We start from the raw sequence: 24,838 nt of genomic DNA on the forward strand, positions 1-24,838 counted from the left end.
ATAAAATTTATTAATTTACGGATCCTTTTGAATAATGGGAAATAAAGTAAAAGAGGAGCAGCATCACGTGAAAAGAAAACTAAATTATAAATTAAAAAAAGGAGCTTCTAGTTGTAAAAAGAATTTTAGCTGGAACAATTATGGGCAACCGATGGTATTTTCCAATAAAACAAAATGAACCCATTCATAAATTAACTCAAATTGAGCGGATATCATTTTTTCTGAGCAACATGAACGTTTTATTTCCAGCAATAAAATCCTTTTTATTCTTAGATTAAGGTTAAAAAAAGACGTATGCTCATTAAAAATTGCTCTTTTTCTTATCATGAGTAGAGATTAATTTCTAATATTAACGAGTTTCGTATTAAGATTTCCCTTCGTAACACTGCGGTATGATATGAACATGATCTTACAGTCGTCGTCGTTAGACTATGGAGCTAGGATTTTCAGAAAACCGTACATAAGAAATGCCCGTAAATAGAAATGCAGGTGATACGCGTAAAGTTTCATGAACTTCAGACTATTTTCAATGCTTTTGTATTTTTCATGCTTCTTATTAATGGGGAAATGAGTGGATGAAATCAAATCAATGATTAAATGCTAAAAAAAATCAGCTTAGAAAACAGTATTTACAAGCACTACGTCAACAAATTTCTGTCAGTTGTCTGATGCAGGAAAATTTGTCTCAAAAAATACGTTTAACCCTTTGACTACGAATTTAAAAAAAAAGATCTCAGCTTTCTGTGAATATTAACAAAATAGGTCCGAAGTAAGGCAAATTTAACATACGGATTTTTTTTCCGAGACAAATATGTCCCGTTAGTAGTCCAAGGGTTAAGAAGAATGAAAGACAATCCTTCGAGTTTTTTTGTTGCGATTTTTTAACAGTGATTTTCTCAAAAATATATAAATACTAGCTGTAATACCCGGCGTTGGATGGGTTTTCTTCAATGAGGCTTTTTTGGATCACGTGATATCTCCCTCTTTTTGTTTTTTGAGGGACATGCAAACCGTGTCTAAGTTCACCAATATGGCGACTTCCTGCGCGACTCATGAAAGAAACAAATCTAGATTTAAAGATACGTAAAAAAACAAATGAATATATATATTTTTCTTTTTTTAAAGGGTGCTAGGTATTTCGATCGCCCCCCCCCCGTACTTTTGAACTTCAAGTTATCCATCTCTACCTGTTTCTGCTTCAAAAAATGCTTAATTAAAGCTGTGAAATTTTTTCGATGTACTTTTTACGGGCCCATAATTATGTTTAATTGTTGAGGCCCAAAAACCATTGTTGCCCTTTGGTTTTTTGCCCATTTGGAGCATTTTCCCTGCTCTGATGAAATTTTAAAGTAACCCATCGTTTAAGTCGGGTCCCGTTTGGTATATGTGCAAAATTTGGTGACGATCGATCTAAAATTGTAGATTTGTATAGAGAACATACAAACACACACAGACGGAAAATCAATTTTATATATATATAGATAATGTGTGAATAATAAAATACAAGTCATGCTCAAAGCTGAAAAAAAACTTCGTGAACTGTCCAAACTCAGGACATTGGCCGTAAAACAGAGTTGGGCTGTCATAACATGTCATAACATAGCTTAATATAGCTCGTGTACTTTTAGGAGTTATTATTGGTCGGTTTCTTAGACTAGTCGCATGAATGAATAGTTAGAATACGAGAGATAAATATATGGAAGGTATCTTTTTGTGTGTGAGATTCTGAAACAAATCAAATAATGTACGTAAGTGCAGCAGAATTCCACTCGGCATAATATTCATCCCACTGTCTCTACTGCCGCCACCTGGGGGCCATTTGCTGAAGTTTAGGGGAAAGTGCTAAATCTCTACTTCAGCACGTCATTCTACTGTGCGTATTATAAGTCGTGTCTGTCTCTCGTGTTATGTAAGGATGGCACGCTTGCCCAAACTACAAGAGGACCGGGGTTCGATTCTCGGCGGAGACCCGTAGACATTTCTATCCGAGTTCATTTCGGCATAATATAAAAAAAAAGTATCTTTCCCTGATATGATCATTTGTGACACGTTGATAAATCATATGAGACTTGATGCTTAGTGATACACTTACTACCAATCTTCCAGTCTTCTGATAGCAAAACAAAATTTTATTCATTAATGAATAAAATGTTGTCATAATGAACAAAAAAATGAATAAAATTTTATTCATAATGAACTTATGGGCTTCTCTTTCTCAGTCACCTCGTTGCGCATTTTTCTGGTTGTGGCCCTGTATTTGTTTGTATTCGAATTGGATATAAAATGTTTCATTTCATCAGGGGGAATATATCCCGATGTGAGTCTAATACAAAATTAACATATTTTCTATTATGAAAAGGCAAAATGAAATATTGGAGGCATGCCATTGTGTGTTTTTATACAGCGATAATCAGACGTGACATATATGCCGAAACAGATCAGATCGGACACAGAAACGGCGTGAAAATGAACATGTTCACCGTCTTTCTTTTGTTGGTCTTCCCGTAGCACAGAACAGGAGGAATCCCTTGTTCCTTTCATGTTTTATTTTTCTCCTCTTATACCAAGAAACAATCTTTTTCTCTTGTACCATGGACATCGCCTCTAGGTAATCAATTCCGTGTCCATCGCCGTCTGTCTTTTTACCTTATATTCCCTCGGGTTTCCTCTATCAAAGATTATTACACTAACTAGATACGAGTGCTTTCGTGATTCTACGAGACGGTACATATATCATACTATATATATCTACTGTACACACACACACACACACACACACATACATACATACAACAGCATCTAGCTGCTACTGATCAAGTTCAACAAGAAAAGAGGCAAGAAAAGCATTACAGCAATCGTAATAACGAAAGTGAAATTGCCGTTACTATATTTGGTACAGAAACACAAAAGAAAAGTTTTATTATCCTCTGTTTCTTCTTCTAAGATGTAACGTCCTGGTGTTATGATATTGTTTCTTCTTTTAGGATCAAATATGTCCTGTTCAGATGATTCAACTAATGTTAGATATCAGAACTCATCGCAATATTCGGATAATCCTTCGAATTTTTGTTCAACTGTAACGATTTTCTCAAAACTACACAAAAAATGCGTAAAAAATAAAGTGAATAAAACATTTCACAGTCAATGATAGGAATTTGGTCACTTCGGACGAAGGCCAAACAATGTCAGGGCAGTTTTTGTTGATTCGTCTTGGACCAGGGTTCCCAATCGAGGGTGCCTGGAGCCCCCATGGGACCACAGGTTTTTTCGCTGGGGTTCCACGGCCCAATTGTAGAATCAGAAAGAATTATTATTAAGTTGACAAGAAAAACCAAATAAATTACTTAAAAAATAAACATTTTATTCAAATTAATGCTCAAAAGCACCGCTGCAACGTTGGTAAACTGCACTAGTAATATTGTTATGATTTGACACACACAAAAAAAATTGTACTTGTGGTTACATGTCTCGATACTTGCATGAAACATTGTTTTAGTTCTTTTGCAATCCATTAGATGGCATTGCTATCGCAGGACGTTTACTAGTATTGGACAGAACCATCTATTCGTAAGACTTTGTTCGAAAAGCTTCGTAAATAAATTTTCTGGCCTGTCCCACAAATCAGTTGCCAAATTTCAATTAAACGTTATCTTGGTATTGCTTTTTCAAAAAATTATCAGTCTATTTCAGGACACCCTGCATATTTTTGGGGAATTGCCAATATTATGACAAAAATGGGAAAAATGAATGTGTGCACGTGAATGTGACAATTTCACTAGATATAACCAAATAGATGCCTAAATGCCAATTTCAGTTCGATACTCGGCAGTTTCGGCGCACTCAACTTGTCTTCTAGATTTTGGGGAAAGTAACACTGTTGCTGCCATAAATCTTCCACACGTAACTGTCATCGATTCTCTTACCCCCCCCCCCCCCCCAATGAATATAATAGATACTTCAGAAATTCCAGTCTTTTGTGTTATTCGAACTGGAAATGCCTTACGTTTACATATGTATATGCACACTCCGAAGAGAAACACAAAAGAGACAAATATGTTTCCTTTCCCTGAAACGGAATAAAACGAAATCGATATCGCATATTGAAATACGCGAGACGAATTTCCCATAATATTCAGGATTTATTCTTATTGGCGGAAGTACCATTACGCGTCTCTAAAGTTTTTAGTGTTATTTGTTGGGAAAAATCCAATATTTTTTGGAATAAATATCGAAGAGTCGTATCTGTCGGTGGCAGGCCGGCGGTAAAAACGTGACTTGGAAAGGATTTACATAACCGTTTCATTTCGAGGACCAAAATGAAGCGATTTCGTTCTCAAATCCGGGACTCATTGCTTGCTATTTTAATTTTCATGTGCGTGGGTGTCTCTCTCCTTCTCTCATTTCCACTTGTAAAATGTGCGCAATTCATTTCCTTTGTGACGCTTTATTTGACAACGTTGCTGCATGAGTTTCTTATATTTTCCAAGCAAAGGCATTTTATATTCTGAGCTCGTTTTTGGCATTGATTCTTTTAAAGCAACTTCCAAACATTAAATTTTTACTTGTGTGTTGTTCATGAAGTTTTTATAATTACCAGCTGAATGAGTGAAAGAGGTACACACGTCTCCTATTTCTTGACAAGAAACACAAAAACGGCCTTTGCATTTTGGAGTGATATATCATGTGTGCTGAATATTTGTTATTGATACGTATCTTCAACACACAAACACAATGAGTTCTTTATATTTTTCTAGCAAAGGCATTTTGAGCATTTTTTTATATTTTGAGTTCGTTTTGACGTTGATGCTTCTAAGTAACTCCTAAACACTCCAGTTTACTAGACTGACTCATCAAAAATTCGATGTCAGTATTATCAGTTAGGCTGTATAAAATTGTTTGCACAGCAGATATCGCTGCAATCGATTACTTTAGAGACATACTTTTAGTTACAAAAAGTTTTTAAATGACGTATGGTTCCTCAAAATGCCTTAAATATTTTCAAGATGTCGTATACAAGGCCTGGCTTAGGAATTTCATGGCCCGTTGGAAAAAATAAAATTTGCGGTCCTCAAAAATTTTTTTTAATATAGTCGCTCACCGACATGGTCCTTCCCACACATCTTGGAGCAGGGTGCCTAGGCTGAGATCTTTGGTAGGCCCACTGGCCCTTTTATATGGTGAATTTTTAGCGTGAAAAAACAAACAATGATAACAATCATCCTAGGTTCCAGAACTGAAGCACTGTCGGCCCCACCCGTGTGTGTGAGCCATGCTCCCCGACTTGCAAACTTTTCGAGTAACGAACATGAAGGGAGGAAAAAAATTGTTCAGAAAGAGAGAGCAATTTATTGCACTCCTTTCATCGCTATTTTAAGAACGCGTTAATAGTGCGGATCGCATTCAGACACGAACTATTGAGAGTGAATTACATTTTAATTATTTTCACAAACGTGGTCCGCCTGCTTCCACTTATTTATGGATCTAATCATATAGAAGAGACATACATTTCTGACAAGTTGCAATTCAATAACCTTGATCATTTTTATAATTTTTCTATTGCTGTTTTTGTAAATTAATAGAAGTAAATGTGTGTGGCAAGCTATAGAATTCACAAAAATAAAGAAAAACATTGCGAGGCACGTTAGTAATGTATTTAGTATTTGAGAAAATTTTGAATAATATATATTAAAAGTTGTTGCGCGCTAGCTCTTCAATGTTATTACTTGTTTGAAACCAAAAGGTTTTTGCAGAAATAGAACTTCCAAGATCGCAATCTCGATGTTTGAATATTCAAGCTCAAAATTCTAATTGGCACATTAGTGCCAGCGCAGTTCCAGATCAATCGAATGAACCGATGCATATTTACAGACTCGCTCGAGTGACCCACGGCATAGTCCCAGAGGGCTTTCACGCCACATATATTGATTACTTAAGTGGCCACGGTATATTTGCAAATCATTTAAGAGCCCCGTAGCGTAATTTCAGATCACCTGTATGACCCCGAATGTGAATATCATTCAAGTGATATTCACATGTCACTTGAGTGACCCCACGGCACATTTACAGATCACTTGTTTAAGTTGCTGCGCAGTTCCATATCAATTAAGTGGCCCGCGACACGTTCTCAAACCAATGAAGTGGTCCGGGCTTTCTTGAGAGTCGGACACCCTTGCTCTAGCCTTATTCATAGATCCACAATCTGGAAGATTTCAGTAGTCGGTATGTCCTTTTTATAGAATATTCTTGCACGCATAAAACTTGTACTAGGGAGATGTTTAGAAATCTGAAGTAAGTCACAATGGGATTACTGGCCGTTCTTTGACCAAGAAAATAACTGTATAGGCAGGCTGACTTACACATGGGTAAATTTGTTTCTCTGACCTCCATTGGCCACAAAACCAAAATTCTCTGACAGTCTTCGAAGTGCCTCCTATCCGACGAATATTATACTGTATTATAACTAGAATTCACAGCGATTTAATCTTGTATAGAGGATTCCTCACCGATTTTGAAAAATGCATACTAATGAAAACAAATTCCATCACCGTCGTCATCAGCCATCAGGACGAATAAAGATTAATTCAAGGAGTTTATCTCCGGGGAATTTCTATCGTTTATTTTAGAAATGTTTACATTGCGAGAATTATCAAAACACTCACGAGCTCAAGCTACAACAAGAGAGAGAGAGTATTCAAATATCACAGCTAAAACTCTCGAAGGATTTTCATCCGGACCGTAAATATTTGTCTCGAAACTCGGATTTTGATGACTGACTGTTTAGCCCCCCCCCCCCCCTGAAACTAAATATTATAATTTTGTTTCGATGAAGAAACAATGTAAATTCATCTCCATAACATAATACAAATGTTGTTTAAACATTATAAATAATATTTAACAATGCAAAAATAATTTTGCGAGATAGTTTATTGTATAGCTCAAAACAAATTTAATCTTTTCATTGTAAAATACGATACTTTTGAATATATTTTATTCATATTTATTTCAATTATAGGAATATGTATTGAAGATATTTATTTAAGTTGTATGGACTGAAATTTTGCATTTATCTTTCACATCAAGAAATTTAAATTCCGGAAACAAAACTGGAACGTGTGTGAAAATGCTTGCATCAGACAGCTATGCTAATATATGTACGCATTTGCACGTCCTTGTTTTGTCTTGTTTTTTGCAACATTATATGCGTCAATAGATTTCAAACAAGGTAGGGCAAAATTAGTAGAACGATGACATCACCTGTACCCAGACTGACTGTCGGGAAGACCGGGGCTAATTGACATGAGGCAGGGGCTTCTTAACCTTTTTCAGCCACGACCCAAAATCAACAACAAGAATGGCTTTGCAACCCATGGTACTGTTTGTTTTTCGAAATTAGTGAAACCGGTGACGCAATGAGCATATTTGTAACACGACTATAAGTGGATTCGTACGACTCATCTAGGAAGAAGCCCCCTGCGAATCAAGTTTGGGTCGTGACCCATAGCTCAAGAATACCTGGCTGTTAGTGGAATTCGTGGCCATCTCGGGAGCCCCAGTGACCCAAATTCGGGTCTTGACCCATAGGTTAACCCCTGGATTGGATGGATCCAAACAAAGTTTAGGTGCCACACAGATATAGTTAGTAGGAGTCAAACATTTCCGGAGGAAGTAACTCCGAATCAAGTTCGGGTCCGGACACAGTGGCGTCGGAGCTGGGGGTGCTCGAGCACCCAAGGTAATTATTGGTATCGGTTCGAACAGCCCCCCAGTAATAAATCCGGTTATTATGTAATGTTATTAATTTCCATAATAATATAAAGTTTGTATAATAAACTTATTATAGTATTACCGGTTATTACGTAAAGTCATTAATTCCCTCAACTATATGAAGTTCATATTATAAAGAATAATAAAGAGAAAATCTAAGAATTCATTGATCATTTCTCACAATAGGGAAGATATTTATGGAGTGTCTAAACTTCACACAAGTAAAAGGATTCCCGAATACTTACAATTACAACTTTAAGGCTTAAACTTCAGCTTCAAGCCCTTATAGAATTTTCTAAACCGTTTCTAAAGATTATGTAAATTGCATTTTTCCTTCGAGTCCATTCTTTATTCCGCCCTTCACGTGTACGTGTGCGTGCGTATTTGTGTCCTTTCTTTCAAAATCAGCTTTCCTACCTTAATGAGGCACTGGAAATTAATTTTGCGTCCCCATAATTACCCGAGGGGGATTGAGAAGAAGCAAAATAGAAAAAAAATAAATACATGTACTGTTCAAAGCTGATTATTCCAAGGTAATTTCACAGTAATGAAGGCTTTTGCCTTCAAAATATAACGGAGATTTTGCTCCTTTTACTTCACGTGCATGAGAAATTTTCTAGACACACTCTTTTTCCTTTCACACTTTCTCTTTCTCTCTCTTTCTTTCTAATTGAAGAATTTTAAAAATGAATTCCGTACCTTAAAAATTAAGGAGAGCTTATCTTTGGAATTTAACGTCGAATAATTTTAAAGAGACTTTTTTCTTTCTTTGAAAAGAAGGCCGATTTATATTTATTTACGGGAAAAGAACGATAAATTTCAATTATAAAAATAACACAGAAGGGAGAATCTATCATGTTGGGAAAACCAAACTTCTTATTTCTTTGCATACCTTTCAAAAGGTTTTCTCCTCCGGGCAGTTCCGTATTTAGAGGCACCTTTTCCCGTTTCTTGTTTGATCATTTGATCATTTTTATGTCACGAGGGCTTAGTAGACCGGGGCCTACAATTTATTGCTCGAATCCGAATTTTGAATCGAAATCGATTCAGATTATCGTAAATTACTTATTAATTTTTTAACATTCATCAAATTCACCAACGACACTTGGGTATGATTCATAATCGCCGGTAAAAGTGATAATTGATTTTAGTATTCGCAAAATTCACCAAAGACGTTTGTGTTTTATGAATCATGACCGGTAAAAATGATCAATTTATCAAAATTATCGAGATGATATGTGATTATGCATAATGACCTATTAATCACATTTAACATAACATTAACATAAAAAAATCAATTATACCTTATGATTGGTTTAGTTCTTGCCCATTCAAGAGAGGAAAAACCAAAATTTATATATTCAAACTTTTTTTTTTAAATAAACGATTCCGATTCTCACTGTTTGATAAATAATAATAATATTTTTAAAAAAAATTATATCAATATAAAAGCGAAGTATTGCTAGGAATTTCTGAAAGGAAAAAGAGATTGAAAATTGATAGTCGTAGGAAGACGTTATGTGGAGAATTTTTGAGATAGAATATAAATATAGGAAAGAAGATAGAGAATACATTATATACGGGAAAAAATGGCTGTCACTGTGTTTGGGAATAGTTTAAAATGGAGGAGGAGGAGGAAAGAAAAAAACTGGAGCGATTGATGAAATTTTGAAACCGGAGGCAAAGATAAATACTAGGAGACGTCGGCGAAGATTGATAAAGTCTTTATTTGTTTTTTCATTTTTCGGAAATTTCTTATTGAAAGATCATCGATTTTTATCATTCGGAATTTCATTCGATAACTTCGAATTGGAACATGTTAAATCTGTCGAGATAACCGAAAAAGAAATCAAGTTTAATGGTGTGAGGAGTTTTTTTTTTACAGATATTGAGAAAAATCAAATAGAAATTTTTTTGTCTGAAATCTTCCTATGGAAAGATTATTAGAAATTTCTGTTTTTTAATATTTCAATACGCAGTTCTAAGTTCCTTGAACTTTTGTCACTCGCGGTTCCCTTTGCTCTTATTCATGGTTCATTTGCGGCTTTCCCACGATATTTTAGTACAGGGGTTCTTATAAAGTATTCTTAGGTACCTAAAATTACCATTCTATTTCAACATTTGGGCACATTACATACACTATTTATTAACATAATCATTGCACTTTTCTGTATAAAAATTTGAAACTCACGTTTTTTTTTCTTCTTCAGATAAATACCTGTTTGAAAATGATCACCAAATTCTCAGATCTCATTCTGAATCGTTGAAAGACAATCTAGTTGGTTGCTACTTTAATTTTGTGCGATTTTTGAAAAATGTTAACCCATTTTCGACTGCTCTTCCAATTCGTAACTAAATTGCATAATTTTTTTTAAATATATAATGACAAGTTATTCAATTAGCATAAGTCAAATCCCGATAAATAAATGGAATGCAGCCATCCGACAAAAAACTTCGAATTATCTTTAGTTCGACTTATCAGAAATTCCGATTTCAAAGAGAGAAAATAAAATATTTATCAAAATAACACTATTATAAAGCGTTAGTTATAAATACTGTATTAGTGAAGTCTGCCAAACTACTAGAGATGAAATTCGAAACGATAAGTTATTCTAATTTAATCATATTTAATTATTAAATGAGAATATTTAGAATTACTGTATTATGGAAACGACGCATACATGATACTCGTATAAATGAAATGAATTATAAATGTTGTTCACATGGTATTATTTTGTGCCAAAAAATACAGCGATTTTGACTGTCTTTTTCGTCCTTTCGCGAGAAAGTCATTCACTTTTTGCAGACAGTCAAATGAATCTACTAAATTCTATTGCTAAATGCTGAATTCTATTATTAAATGCTAAAAATGCTAAATTATATTGTTAAATGCTAAATTATATTGTTAAATGCTAAATTATATTGTTAAATGCTAAATTATATTGTTAAATGCTAAATTATATTGTTAAATGCTAAAAATGCTAAATTATATTGTAAATTCTTTAATTATAAATTCTTTCGCTAAATGCTAAATTTTGTTGCTAAATGCTAATTTTTTTCAATTTCTCCCATTCCCGAAAAGTTCGACTTGAATTAAGAATTCTGGGGCTGAGTGTAAAACTTCGAGTAAAACAGATATTTGAGTTATTGGAGTTCGACTTACCAAGAATTGACTTTAGAAGTTTCAAAAAATAGGACACTAATTTAGCATGTTTCTCTCTAATTAATGTAAATTTTAAGTTATTTAACTTTTTTTGTTAATATAAATTAATTTAAGTAAAATAACCAGTAATTATGATTCAGGGAAACCTCATGTAAGTACCATGCAACAAAACAAAATCTGGAAAAACTACATATTTTATTTTTAAAAAAATTTATTTCTGTTAATTGTCATGAGAAGAAGAAAAAAATTCCAGATCGAAAATCTTTATGAAACTTCCTAAAATTCAAATTTTCAAAGCTCGTAAAAAATAAAAATTCTCTTTGTAAACCAATTTTAAAAGAAAATACCACGACACACACTCATTAGACTTTTTAATTTCCAAAAATGTTCGTTTCCCACAAAATTTAGTGCGAAAAGTACTTGAACATTTTCTTTCAAACAAAGCATTGTGAAAACGCAATGTCAGTCAGAAATCGCTCCCATCCAAGGCGCCTTATCAACGTAAGCGCTGTAAGCCTTCAACGTTATTATATTTCATTTTATTTTTTTCTAAACGTAAGTGTTATGGTATAGACAGGCCATAGATACAGTATTTTATTTAAGTAATTTTCAAATCAATATCCGGAGAACCGGACAAAATGAAAACAATTTACCATTTTAATAATTCCAAAAGAAAGTTTCAGAACATTTTCTTTGAGAACGAAGAACTAATTAATGTTTTCAAAAGTTCACACACACAGTTCCAATATATTTATTTTTCTCTTCAGAATAATCTCGAATAATAAATTGCTATCTTGAGAAAAAAACTATTATTATGAATAAAAATGATACAATAATTAATAACGATTCCCCTCTCAACACGTTCAATTTATTAGTAGTAAATACATTATTTTTTTTAAGGTACGTGAAGAATTTAATTCGAAAACGTGAGAAATGTTTCAAAAGAACAATAATATCTTATTAATTTGGATACGTTTTTTTTTGTAATTATACTGATAATAATGATGATGAAAGAAGAAATTTCTTGTCATCGTTTTATCTTACTTGTGAGAGTGCTTAAAGAGAGAGCTAATTAATTACAAAAAAGCAGATCTCGAAATATTAATTCATTACTAAGGAAGGATCATGATTTAAGTAATTTTACTCCCACCTTATGTGTTCCCCAATGTAATTGAATTACTGCTGTGCCAATTAATAGGATTTCCAGAGGAGAAAAAGAAAATTTAGAATTTCTGAGACGTTTAGCCTATGCATATTGAGTAAATCGATTTTTTTTTCTTCTCACATAATGAAGATTCATTTTCGGATCAACTTGAGATATACAGGGTGTCCTGTAAGTGCTAATGCGGTCTTTGTCTCATGAACCGTTCATCGTAGAGGAATGATTTCAATTTAAAAAATGCTCAAAAGACATTCAGAAATCACTTTTTACTAGTTTAGAGAGTAGAAATACAGTGTGTCACGTAATAAAAAATCTAAATTTTTATACGGCTCCCCTGTTTTTAACTTCCAATTAGAAAGTTGTCCTGTCTCTTCTTTTTTTGAATTCAAATATCTCAGTGAATCTCACTTGGAAACGTAGATTTTTTTTTCTCAGAAAAGACAGGGCAATAACTTTCTAATTGGAAGTTAGAGGACATGAAGACCATATAAAAACTTAGATTTTTCATTTTGTTACACACTGTATTTTCTCTTTCAAGAATGATACAGGGTAATTTTTGAACGCATTTTGATGATTTTTAAAATTGAAACCATACCTCTACGACGGACGGTTCATGATATAAAGGCCGCATTAGCACTTGCAGGACACCCTGTATAAATGAAACTTTATTTATTTTTCTTGTAAAGATATAAAATTATATTAATTACATTATAAAATAATAAATATTACAATGAGATTTTAAGGAGAAAGTAGGTATTTATAGGCCCATATGAATTTCTAGATAATTATCATAAGATTGAAAAAAAAATGAAGGTGGAATCATGGTTTAACCGTCTGAGTTATGGAAGTTCGGATGTCCTTTTCTCTCTCTAGTCTAATTTTTTTGACCACATTTATTACTTGAATTTCCTACCTGACTGAAATTGCTACAGTAAGATGTAGCATGCTCAGTAGGCCCGAGATACCACAATGCGACGATCGCATTAAATACGGTCCCTATCCAGCCCAGCCTACACCATCTGCTCAATTTAATTACATGCCCACAAAACAGATACATATACAGTGAAACCTTGCTATAACGATACTCGATATAACTATCTCTCCCAAATACATGTTCGTCTATTATGATTATTCTCCATGGATCAATAAATAAAAAAGCGTAGTTATCATTCTAATTAGTCCTTTTTAATTCAATAAATTTGACCAATTTATATAAAATTATTGATTATGTATTTTTCACAAACTATCAATTTAAAGAATTGTGTGATTGATTTCTCTGCAAGAAAAAGTGTTCAAACTACAAAATGGATTGTTTATGTAACTATATAAATATTATAAATTAAATTAATTATAATTAAAACTGCTCTACGTCTAAATAGATGATTCCATATTCTTCTAAATTCCGATTACTTTACAAAAAAGAAGAAAACTAATAGCAAACTCTATTAAGTCAACTCCCTCTTTTTCTAGTCAGATAGAATCTCTGTAAAGTTTAATTAATTAATCATCTTATTAATTAGTGCCCAAGTTAATTACCAGTCGGGTATTCTTTTGTCAAACTGTTACGTCACGAACGTTTGGTATCAAAGAGATTATTAATGAGATTTTAGTTAGAAAAGCCATCTTTTCCATAAGATAATTTTTCGGGAGGCTTTTTCGTTTGAAGACATCATCATTATGACAATATTTTGAATGAAAATGATGGTTTTTAAAATGATTCCGTGCTTCCCGTTAGGTTGATTAGTTTGAGATACATAAATGTAACCGATTGAAGTTCATACGGTTATTAATTTTGTTAATTTGAAACTCTTTTCTACGGTTATTAATTTTATTGAATTTGAAACTCAAACGGCAAAAGCTTTTTGAATTAGCATTTTTTCTTTATATAATTTTGAATTTAAATTTAAAATTCAAAAAAAAATTCTTATCCAAACATTCTTTGAACGATAATCATTTAATTTTCCCTCAGAATGCATGGATGTTTTTTTTTCACTTTACGTGAGTGATATATACTGTATTTCCTTAATTTCTTTTTGATGTCATTTTATTGATCATTCGCTACGGGATTTGCCGTTGTTTCCAGGTTGGCCATATTTCCTCAAGGAATATACATGAAATTAAAATCCCAAATACAGTGAAGTAAAATAAGGAAAATTGCTAAAAATGATGCCAAGGGTAAGCAATTTTCGAAAAAATCGAAGGGTAACACCCAATTTTATACATTTCAAAATGATCAGCGTGTCAAAAAAAACATAAATGGTGTTGAAACGGTACCGGTGGCACCATAAATTCCGGCGCAGGACGCAGACAAAGAAAGATTTTACCAATGGGTTGGTGCGCTAGACGCTCCGTCGGGGTATTTCTTCAAATTTGCGGAAGCCCCTAACCGAGCGTCTAGCGCACTAACCCCTTGGCGAGAACTTTGTCATCGTCCTTCGCCCACATTTATGTTTTCGTGGTGGCCGTAACCGCAAGACCAGGGGGGGTTTTTTTCGCATCCTCGAGCACATATACTCTGAAACATCTATATCTATAATTTCACCCGAATTCGTTGATTTTTGCTGCCGCTAGGGGGTCTCGTATATCGGCAAAGCAATTTTAGAACTACCCTGTACACGAGATTTTGCTATTTCTACACCGGTCGAGCTCTTGTTAGAATGTTACCATTATTTCCACATAGAAAAGAGGCGACGCGCCAGCACCACTGAATCATATGGTTTCATAAGAAGATGATTATGAGAGATTATATTTAACCATATAATCATAAGAAGTGGAGTGGCCAATATTTTTTCATATTTTTGACCATTCCAACTTTTAGTACAAAATTTTCCCTTTCTCTCAACGGAGGAAACTCGAATTTTTATTTATCCTGATTGCTATCATGGATACAGAAAAGTTGCGTAACCTTCCATATAAGAATACCATTGTCCCTCTCTCTTTTGAGCGGGATCTTGGGTCAGGATATAAGAATGATCCTTACGCCAGAAGGACTGCCAACGTGCCCCTCATAGAGGGAGATTCTAAATTCATGAGACAAACTTTAGGAGGTTATATAAATCACCTAAACAAGCATTTTTGGGTCATAGAATGCGCCGTTGAATCGCTATAGCAAATTCGGTAGAGGATGTTTTCGGTGAGTGCTCAAGCACTTCACCAAAAGCAAATATCATATTTTTCCGACAGATTTTTCTGCGATATGTACCATCAACCATTCGAGGGTGCATATGCACCTTCAGATTGGATTGGTTTTTTTATTGGTGAAGAATCATCAAGGTTATGCTGCGCCAAACAATAATCAAGCGGTACAATGAGTTCTAAAATTTGCGTTACCCAGATTGCACCTACCACGTTGCAATACCCTGTCCACACGAATGATTGGTTGCACTTTTTGCGGCAAATCTGTCAGAAAAATATAATATTTGCTTTTGGTGACGTGCTATCATGCACTCTCTAAAAACCACCCTCTACCCGCCTTTGCTATTGAGATTCTACCGCACATTCTACGACCAAAACTGCTTGATTAGGAGTTTTATATCACCTCTTGAAGTTTTCCCGTGAATTTAGAATTACGCTGTATTGATTTTCAAGAGAACCACTACTATACGGAGGCATTTTTTGGCGTAACTTCACTCATGTGACTAAAAAGGTTTCACAATTAAAAATCACTTAAAAATCTCTCTCTCTACTACAACAGCACTAACCCCGTGATTATACTTGAATTTCAGAAAATGTTCATTTTTCACAGAAAATGGTTTAACTCGGACTAGTTACGTCGAAGTATTACTGTTCTGCATTTTCGAAAAACGTTCTAGAATACAAATACAAAAACATGTTGGTATAGCGGCGTGAACATAATAATAGGACCTTCACTTTATCTCGCAGAAATTTATGCAAATTCCTTAAAAAAAAAAGAGAGAAAGCAGAACATAACACAGACAAGCGAAAAGAATTCGCAGAAAACTGTCACAACATCACTGCCACATGTCACCCAGCACGCGTCTGCATTCAGCTAGCATGAATGAATGCACTGATTAAGACCAGCACGCGATTAAAACGGATCATTTTTCTACGTCATATCGTTCGCAGAATTCACAACGTTTTTCTTTCTCCGGTCTCTTTAATAAATGTATAAAAAGAAATTCCGTCACCACTCTAACAGCAGCAGCAGCAGCAACAACGACGGGAGTTGCAGGCTTGTCAACTGGATCCAGGCTGCAGTGCACAATGTCGCATTCATATTATATAATAAATCTGTTGTCTTTTTTTCTTTCTTTCTTTTCTGTGTGTTCTAGACCAAGAATGGGTCTTTCTTTTACTTTATATTCCATATCGAAATGTCTCGAGACACACAAACGCATTAATCATATTACGCCCGACTGGAAGACAAAGCGACAGCTTAGGCTTCGCACACACATAGTATAGTATAGAAGAAGCGAAAAGATAATGTATACCCCACTTGTGTATGATATGAAATATATATTTTTCTTATTTCCTCTTATATTTTTCTTTCGGGCTGAACTACTGATGGCTTCGTTGTTTCCGATAGAAATGAATGGAGAGACATTTATGTTTCCGAGGGACAGAGATGTGAAAGGAAGCCTCAGATATTTTCTTATTCGCATATCTGGAGGATCCAAAATGAATGATCAAACAAAGACGGTAGAGAATATATTTCGATGTGCCATCATTTGAAATTCAAGACCAGTGAGGGGGGTTTCCACCTTCTAAAGACAGCTACACCCGTAACTGCCAGCTTGACAAGTATGCATGCTCAAGATTTTCGAACAATCATGCTTGAGCGTAGGACACATGAAGCCTCGCTTACGCAAGTAAAACTGAAGATGTGTATCGTGTAGGTAACGTGTACCAATGTTCAAGCTTCAGTTATCTCTTCTCGGTGTTGGCATTTTTTGCTATCGTTTTTCTTCCGGGGCAAAGGACAAAGGCAGCCCCACACAATAAAAAAAAGTGCATCATCTACGTCTCTCTCTCTCTCTCTCTCTCTCTCGCCAAAGCTTGACATGTTCCAGGTATAAACCGATTCTTGCACAAGCACATACATATATTAACACACCATCGATAGCAGAAAGCCTCCACGCGAAGCTTTGACGTCACTGAAGTCGCCGATTTCACCTGTAGCCATTGGATATAGCAGGCCGACGTATGCGAAATTTTTACTTTTTTCTTGCCGTATATCCAACAGCGAGCAACAAGCCTACAACGATAGAATCTTCAATCATTACTAGGGCTAGGATTTTTATGCTCTAAAAACTTCTAAAATATTTTCTCTAAAAAATACATTTATTCTCTTAAAAACCTGTAAATAAACTGCCCTCCAAAAATAATGTTATTTGAGAAATTTTTCGAGGTCATATTTTTGAGGAAATTTTGATGAATGTGAAACATTTTTATGACATATTTTTCGTTTTTATCATCATCATCATCATCAACCATTTTCAATCCACTGCTGGATGAAGGTCTCCTCTAAATTTTGCCATTCTGCTCTGTCTGATGCTTTAGCCATCCAGTTGACTCCAGTCACTTTCCTGATCTCGTCAATTCATCTTGAGTGGGATCGCTTTCTCGGACGTTTAACACCACGGGAAAACCAATCTAGAATACATCTGTTGTCCTGTCTTCTTGCAACATGTCCAGCCCATTTCCATTTCAAACGTTTAGTTCCTTCCATGATATCATATAGCTTTGTGTGGTTGCTTATCCAGGTGTCTGGATAAGCGACCTGGTCTGGATAAACAACCAGTTTCCTACGTTGTCCGTTAGTTTTTGCTGTTCTTTCATTTTTTTTCTGGGTTTCTTTGCTATTCTTTTCTCAGATATTTGAATTTAAATTTCTGCTCTTCGAATATTGCACTTAAAAACTTGGAAGCTTTTCTGTTGGCCTCAAGAGAAACAGGACAACAACTTCCTAACTAGAAGTTAGAAAACAAGGGGACCGTGTAAAAATTTGGATTTTTTATTTTGTGACACGCTGTATTTTCACAGTAAAAACTGGTACAAGGTAATTCTTGAACGGCTTTTAAGAATTTCTAAAATCGAAACTATACCTCTATGGCGGACGTAGTCTCTGATGCTGTCTTTGATGAGATAAAGGCCGCATCAGAACTTACAGGACATCTTGTATATGTTCAGTATCAGCTTGAAACTATTTTCGACATGAATAACGCGCAGGAACAGGATGCTAATTAAAAACTACCTTTCCCCCCCCCCACTTTTTTTTTACCTGATTTCCCCTCATGAAACATTCCTAAACCAAGCTCTCGGGTGTTGAAATAGGGGCCTGATATTATAACGCAGCACTCGGATGTACAACTTAGAGGAAGGCTTCAGGGATTTGGGATAACTTAGGAGGTATAAAGTTGATTCCTTTTTTTTCCGGTCACTGGGACGATTTTCTTTCGTAGTCGAGAGGACTTTGTTGTCCTGTCAATACGTGACTTGCCTTGTGAGAATGAATCCCCCTCTCGATTCCCAATGGTCATTATTGTGTTCGGCTTTCTAGTGTCTCCCTAGAACTCAGAATTCGACCGCTATGTCACAATAGACTTTGACGGAGGAAAGTCCTCAAGGAAATCATACGTGAAACTATATCTTTCAATGTTCCGGTTGATACGCGATGCTCATCGATTGATTTTGTTTTTGTAGTTTCAGAGCTGGAAATTTCATTCCGCTGAAATATCTAGTACAGTGTTTCTCAACCTATTGTCCACGGATGGGAGGTGGTCTGGGGTAGCCTCAGACACACCTGATGATTGTATTCCAATCAATTGAATGAAAAGAATTGTTTAAAACCTGAAAACCATGATTAACGTCTGCCAGGGTTCCAATGAGTAGCAGTAAATCATCACTCCCCCCCCCCTCTTCTTCATTATCCTGCCGATTCTAGAGCAGTAGTGCGATAGACCATGGTTTGGTAATAAGCTACTTCACCAAACAGTAACTCTGTCTATATCGCTGTATTGCAGTTTACTGCCATTAATGAGATGGGTTTGAAATGAGGGCGAAGATCACGGATTCAAACCGGGAGAATATAGATAGCAGATTCTTTTTTCCCCGCTAACGAGCTTGAGACGACTACCTACAGATGGTGCGTTCATTTCCAACCCAACTCGCTATAATGGCAGAAAATTGCAAAACATTGTTTAAAAAAATTAATTTAAAAAAGGAAAATGATAATTGGCAGTTTGCACAAATGTGATCAGAGCTAGATTTATTTTCAGAAAGACCGTCTTTTTTTCCTAAAACAAAAGAATAAAAATTAGATCCGAAAATTTGACTGTAGATGGCCCTAAGGAATGTTCTTTTTCTCAAACCGAGCACAACTCAGGTCTATCGCCATAGGCAATTTACAACCTAGTGAATTGTGCCGGAAGTGTAAGTATACCTAACAGTCTGAGTGCGAATCTAATGTTGTGTATGATTTTTCAGTGCTGCCATCTATATCTCAGAAGTGAAGTGAGTGAGTCATATGTGACTGAATATTTGTACTGTTTGTAGGCCTGTTGCTCTCCGTGGCGAGACTTTTTGACGGGGAGATCGGCTCGCATTTGCGCCTCGAAGTTGGGAACCACAGAAAAACAACTTCAGCCGACAACCACTGTGGTGACGGTGGGACTCGAACCCGGTTCCCCACGATGCGAGTCTGTCACTATGACCATCCAAGATATCCCAAGCATTCCAATATGATCTCTCTGGGCGGTCAGCGGTCATGTCTGTCTGTCTGTCACTATGACCACTCGACCACCACAGCGGCTAAGGAATCTGCAATTCAGCACCGACGATTCAGCGCAGTGATTGTGTTTCGTGTAATAATTCCCTTCCCACTTTTTCCAGACTCGGGACTGACATACGTTCTTTCAAAATGCTTTGAAATGATTCCAAAATAAGGTGTGGCTAAAATTTCCTGACGAAAATATGTCGCCGTCATAAAAAATGTATTGAAGATATGAGATCGTTCCAAAAAGAATACTATAGAGTACAATAAAAGTTTCAATACTATAAGTACAATAAGTGTTTCTTAGGATAGCCTCATAGAAATATGGATGAGGTGCATGTGTGGTTTAGCAGTAGTAGTCCAGGGTAGCCAGGGTGATATTTCGGGAGGTGAGAGTTATATGTTGTGTGTGTGTGTGTGTGCGCGCGTGTGTGTGTGTCATTCCTTATTTTACACAGACCTATTTCCCGATATAATTCAACTCTTGGGAAGGATGATCAACCCCCTCACCTTCTTTCTGGATCCTAATAGTCTCACCCCTGGATGAGGGTAAGGAGACCCGCGGTTAAGACGGTGGCCGCGAGGGGAAAATATGGTCCGAAATTAGGGCATGAGTTGATAAAGGTTAAGAAACACTGATCCAGTGCATTCAGTTGAATTCTCATTCGAAATTAAGCTCTTTCTAAAGCTAAAGAAGAAAACATACGCTTCAGTAATCCCGTGAAATTCAAATTTAAATATCAAATACACCCATCAAATACAGACAAAAGATATTTTCTGACAATTGAATCGGCTCGCGTCGTATAGACTAATGGTAACATTTGTTAAATAATAACCATCGGTAATGGTGCCATAAAAATGAGGAAAAAGGGGGGGGGGCATAACACAACGCGGTAATTAATGAAAGGCATAAAAGGATCATCAACAACAGCAACATTTCCAGCGTCAAGTCTCATGACGATTCTGTTTTCGGGAATGGCCAAAAGGTTCCTTTCAGAGTCCTGTCAGCGACAGCCAAGCCGAGATGATTCATTCATTCATGGCCAGGAGAGTTTATGCCGCCGCTGTTCTAATTGTAAAAGAGAGAGAGAGAGAGAGGTCTCTGAATTATTCATTGCTTTTGGTGTCAGTGACGGGAAAAGCGGCTTAAAGCTCACCTAATGAGCTAAACTAATTTTGCATAATTTATTCACCTCGTGCCTCTTACCCGACGAAACAAAAATCAAACGCGGTTTATTTTCGAAGCGAAATAATCGTAAGTTTTCTTTAATTATCGCATAAATAAACATGACATCCTTCTTTGACGCAAGTGTGTCTGTCGGGCAGGTTAGTCAAGGGCCTCGCTTGGCAGGATCTGCTGCAGCTTACAACCAGCTCTATTTAGGTTTCAATTTTCGTTGGATATTTGCATCGACATTAAATCATACGCTAACCTCCTTTTTTAAAGAGATCGAAGAATAGCACCATTTAGACTCATTTGCTATTATGCAGAGGAGGAGGAGGGGGGGGGGGAGGCCTGCGTATTATATGCACTAATTTGAAAGACCATATCAACACCGAGAACAGTGCAGGGTGGTTCTGCACTGGTGACACAATATCATAACTAATTACTAAAATCCGATTGCATGAAATGTTTGCTGTTATTCTGATTAGTTGCATACGTAGTTTTATTTCCAGATATTCCTAGAGCAGGGGGTTCTTAACCTATGAGTCGTAACAAAAGTTGGATCGCTGGAGCTTCCGAAATCGGTCGTTCAAATCTTCTAACAACCATGGGGTCGTGAGCTATGGGTCACGACCAAAACTTGATTCGTTTGGGGGCTTCCGAGATGGGTATTACAAATCCACTTACAACCAAGGACCCTTGAGCTATGGTTCACGGCAGAAACTTGATTCGCAGGGGGCTTCCTCGCACGAATCCACTTACAGTTTGTTATAAATGCGCTTACTGCGTCACTGATTTCACTAATTTAAAAGAGCAAACAATCCCAAGGGGGGTAAAGCTGATCTTGTCAACAACAAAATCAGCTTTACCCATCATTATTTCATTATTTCGATCAGTTTCTTCATTTCTGTTATGTTTAAGCATTTCTTTTATATAGCATCAGACAGATGTCTTCGTTGATTCACATAATGCTGTGGGCTTATTTTTGAAATTATCAAGTGACATCAAATAATAGAAATATCGATTTGCGGAAAATCCCTTATCATCCAGGTTCTCTCACCTAGTAAATAAATTACAGTTGACGGTACCGCGTATATCTTTCTGGATTTTCACGACATTCAACTGGAATTTTTATATAAAAAAAAGTTGCTCTCTATATATCTGGCAAGATATATAAATATATATGAAAAAATAGACATTTTCCGTTCATGCGCGATTAGAAATCATTTATGCTCATATCTCATTGAGTATGGATTTGTCATATTTTGAATTTCTACAGATGGTGTCTCATGTTTATTGCTAATTTTTATGTAAATTCCATAAAAATTGGTTGAAAACTGTGTAAAAAAAAGACAGAAGTAGAAAGTAGTGTAGAAAAGACAGGCGATAGAAATTGGAAATTTATAGAAAATCTTTATATCTTCTTGAATATACGTGCTATTCCCCCCGAAAATGCTCAAAAGCATTGCATAAAGTTAGTAAAATATTTTGTGACGGTTACGAATCATTTACAGTTTTTTACCATGCAGGGTTGATCCAAAACATTGTTTTCTAATTTGATTTTTTGTCGATCGCCTAAATATACTCGTGACTAAATTTTCAGTGTAAATTTTAAGAACAAGCATAGGGTTTACGTAACCAAAATTTCAGAACGATTTGCCCAGTAGTTTTCTAGAAATTCGAGAAAAAATTTCAAACTCCAAAAAAGGACACAGACTTTTAGAAATATAAAAGTATATATTATACGTGTACATTAATTTCCACCAAACCATTGCCTATTTACGACAAGCACCGTAATTTCCCGCGATAATCCGTATAGTCCGCAGATGAAAATTTCCATATTTCGAGACTGCCAAAATTATCATCTTACACCAGCTCACAGCAGAGTATAATCTGCAAGTGAAAATTTCGTTCTTCAGTAATGAAATCTAAAAGAATTTAAGTTGTTTTTCACGCTTTTATGGAAAAAATTTCGATTTTTCTACTCACATCTACACGTCAACAAAAAAAACCTTTAAAAAAATGTTGTTTTTAATAGAAATTGAGTTTTTTTAATATGTATATTTCAACATCTCAAAAAAAATACACGCGATGGTATATAATCCACACTTATAGAAATTTCGAAGTTTTTTATCCCATAATCCACAGATAATAAGCAGAAAAATACGGCGGTAAGACCGACTGTGAAGTACATCGTATTTATACAGTCGGCGCCGCTTAAAAGGATATAAACGGTTCTAACATATAATATCGGATTAAGCGGAGTATTCGATTACGCGGGGAACAATTCAATTGCTATTTAACACCGTTGTGACGACACTAGAAAACTTTTAGAAAGTTCTTTTATATAAAAACTGAAAATACACAACCAATAAGCGTATCAGTTACATTAGAGCGAATGTAACCAATAGGCTTATTGGTTTTTCTTTTCTTTCAAAGAACTTTTATAGTAATTCTGGTTTTAATATAGTTTGTATATTGAAAACTGATGAAGGGTCGGTATCAATAAATCAAACACCAAAAATAAGATGAAAATTATTACAGTCGTCTCTCCGTATACGGGAGGGGGGGGGGGGAGGTTACGTTGCAGTGGTTACCGCGAATAACGCGAAACCAAAAATTTTGTTCCCTAAAAATCCCATTTTTATAGTATTTGCTTCGTGTGGAAGAAGTATTAGGTGGGGGAGGGGGGGGGGAGGGGTCCAGTGATTCAAGGCAATGCTTGCTGGAAAGAACTTCTAATTCTAAAGAAATTCTAAATTCTAGTTAATTTGTAAGAGTATAGTAAAAAAAGACTTTCCTTATAATTTTTCTACATGCAAAACAACGTACCACAGATGGGTCATGGAAACAAACAATAGATTTCATTGAAACAATACATTGCCGATGTAAACTTACGAAGCCTTTTGCTATGTTGCTCATAATGAACTTGTCTTCTAATTCTCAGGATTTGAAGATTAAACAATGATGGCTATAGTTTTCAAGTTATACAATATATGACTTGTTTTCCAAAAAAAAAACTGGGAAGGAGACCGCGAACACGAAAACCGCGAATACCGAGGACCGACTCACAATACCTACGATTTTCAATTATTATTTTTTTTTTTTCTGTGAAAGTTCACGCTCTCTATGGGCTAAAAAGGGAACAAAAATACAGGGTGTTTCAAAAATAATCATCCGATTTAAAATTTAAAAAAATCATAACTATTCAGCTTTTAATTCGTCTTGATCAAATAACGCACAGGTAGAAAGAGGGAAATCTCGAGTTTCACGTAGTTGCCGACAGGTAGTGCTAACTCTGTTCCTTCGGACGCCACTTCAGTGTTCGTCGAGATGGTGACTGCACAACAGAAATCGTTTTGTGTTCTAAGCTTCGCGAAATGTGAGTCCGAAGTGTGAGTTCGTAACAACTGTCTGCAGTAGCTCTTTATTAAAAATACGTGCTGGAGACTACACTTCGAAAACAGTGCCCACTCTCAAGTACAGGTTTCTCCCAAGTCTCAACTTGACAACGTATTTGCTATTAATTCAAATGTTCCATCCAATAAAAATATTATTTATACAGTGGTCGGATGTGTATTAATAGTTGTGTGAATCGTGATCCTGATTAAGCAGGGAAGGTCAACATTGTTAAACTATGGGAGAAATTTTGTTCCGGAGAATTTTATTCGAATAAACTTTCAAACCGAACACGGCCCAGACTCTATCGGCTTTAGCCGATTTCAGCCATTGCCCTTGTTAAGGGTCGAGACCGTGTCACAGAAAACATTACTAAACGCAAATAAATGTACACACACACGCGCACACATACATAGAGTTTACATATGTACAAAATATATATTATAGCACAAA

This window comes from Pholcus phalangioides, unplaced genomic scaffold (assembly GCF_987345545.1).
Source record: "Pholcus phalangioides strain wild (caught in Gottingen) unplaced genomic scaffold, Ppha-v1.0 ptg000015l_1, whole genome shotgun sequence".
NCBI lineage: Eukaryota > Metazoa > Arthropoda > Arachnida > Araneae > Pholcidae > Pholcus > Pholcus phalangioides.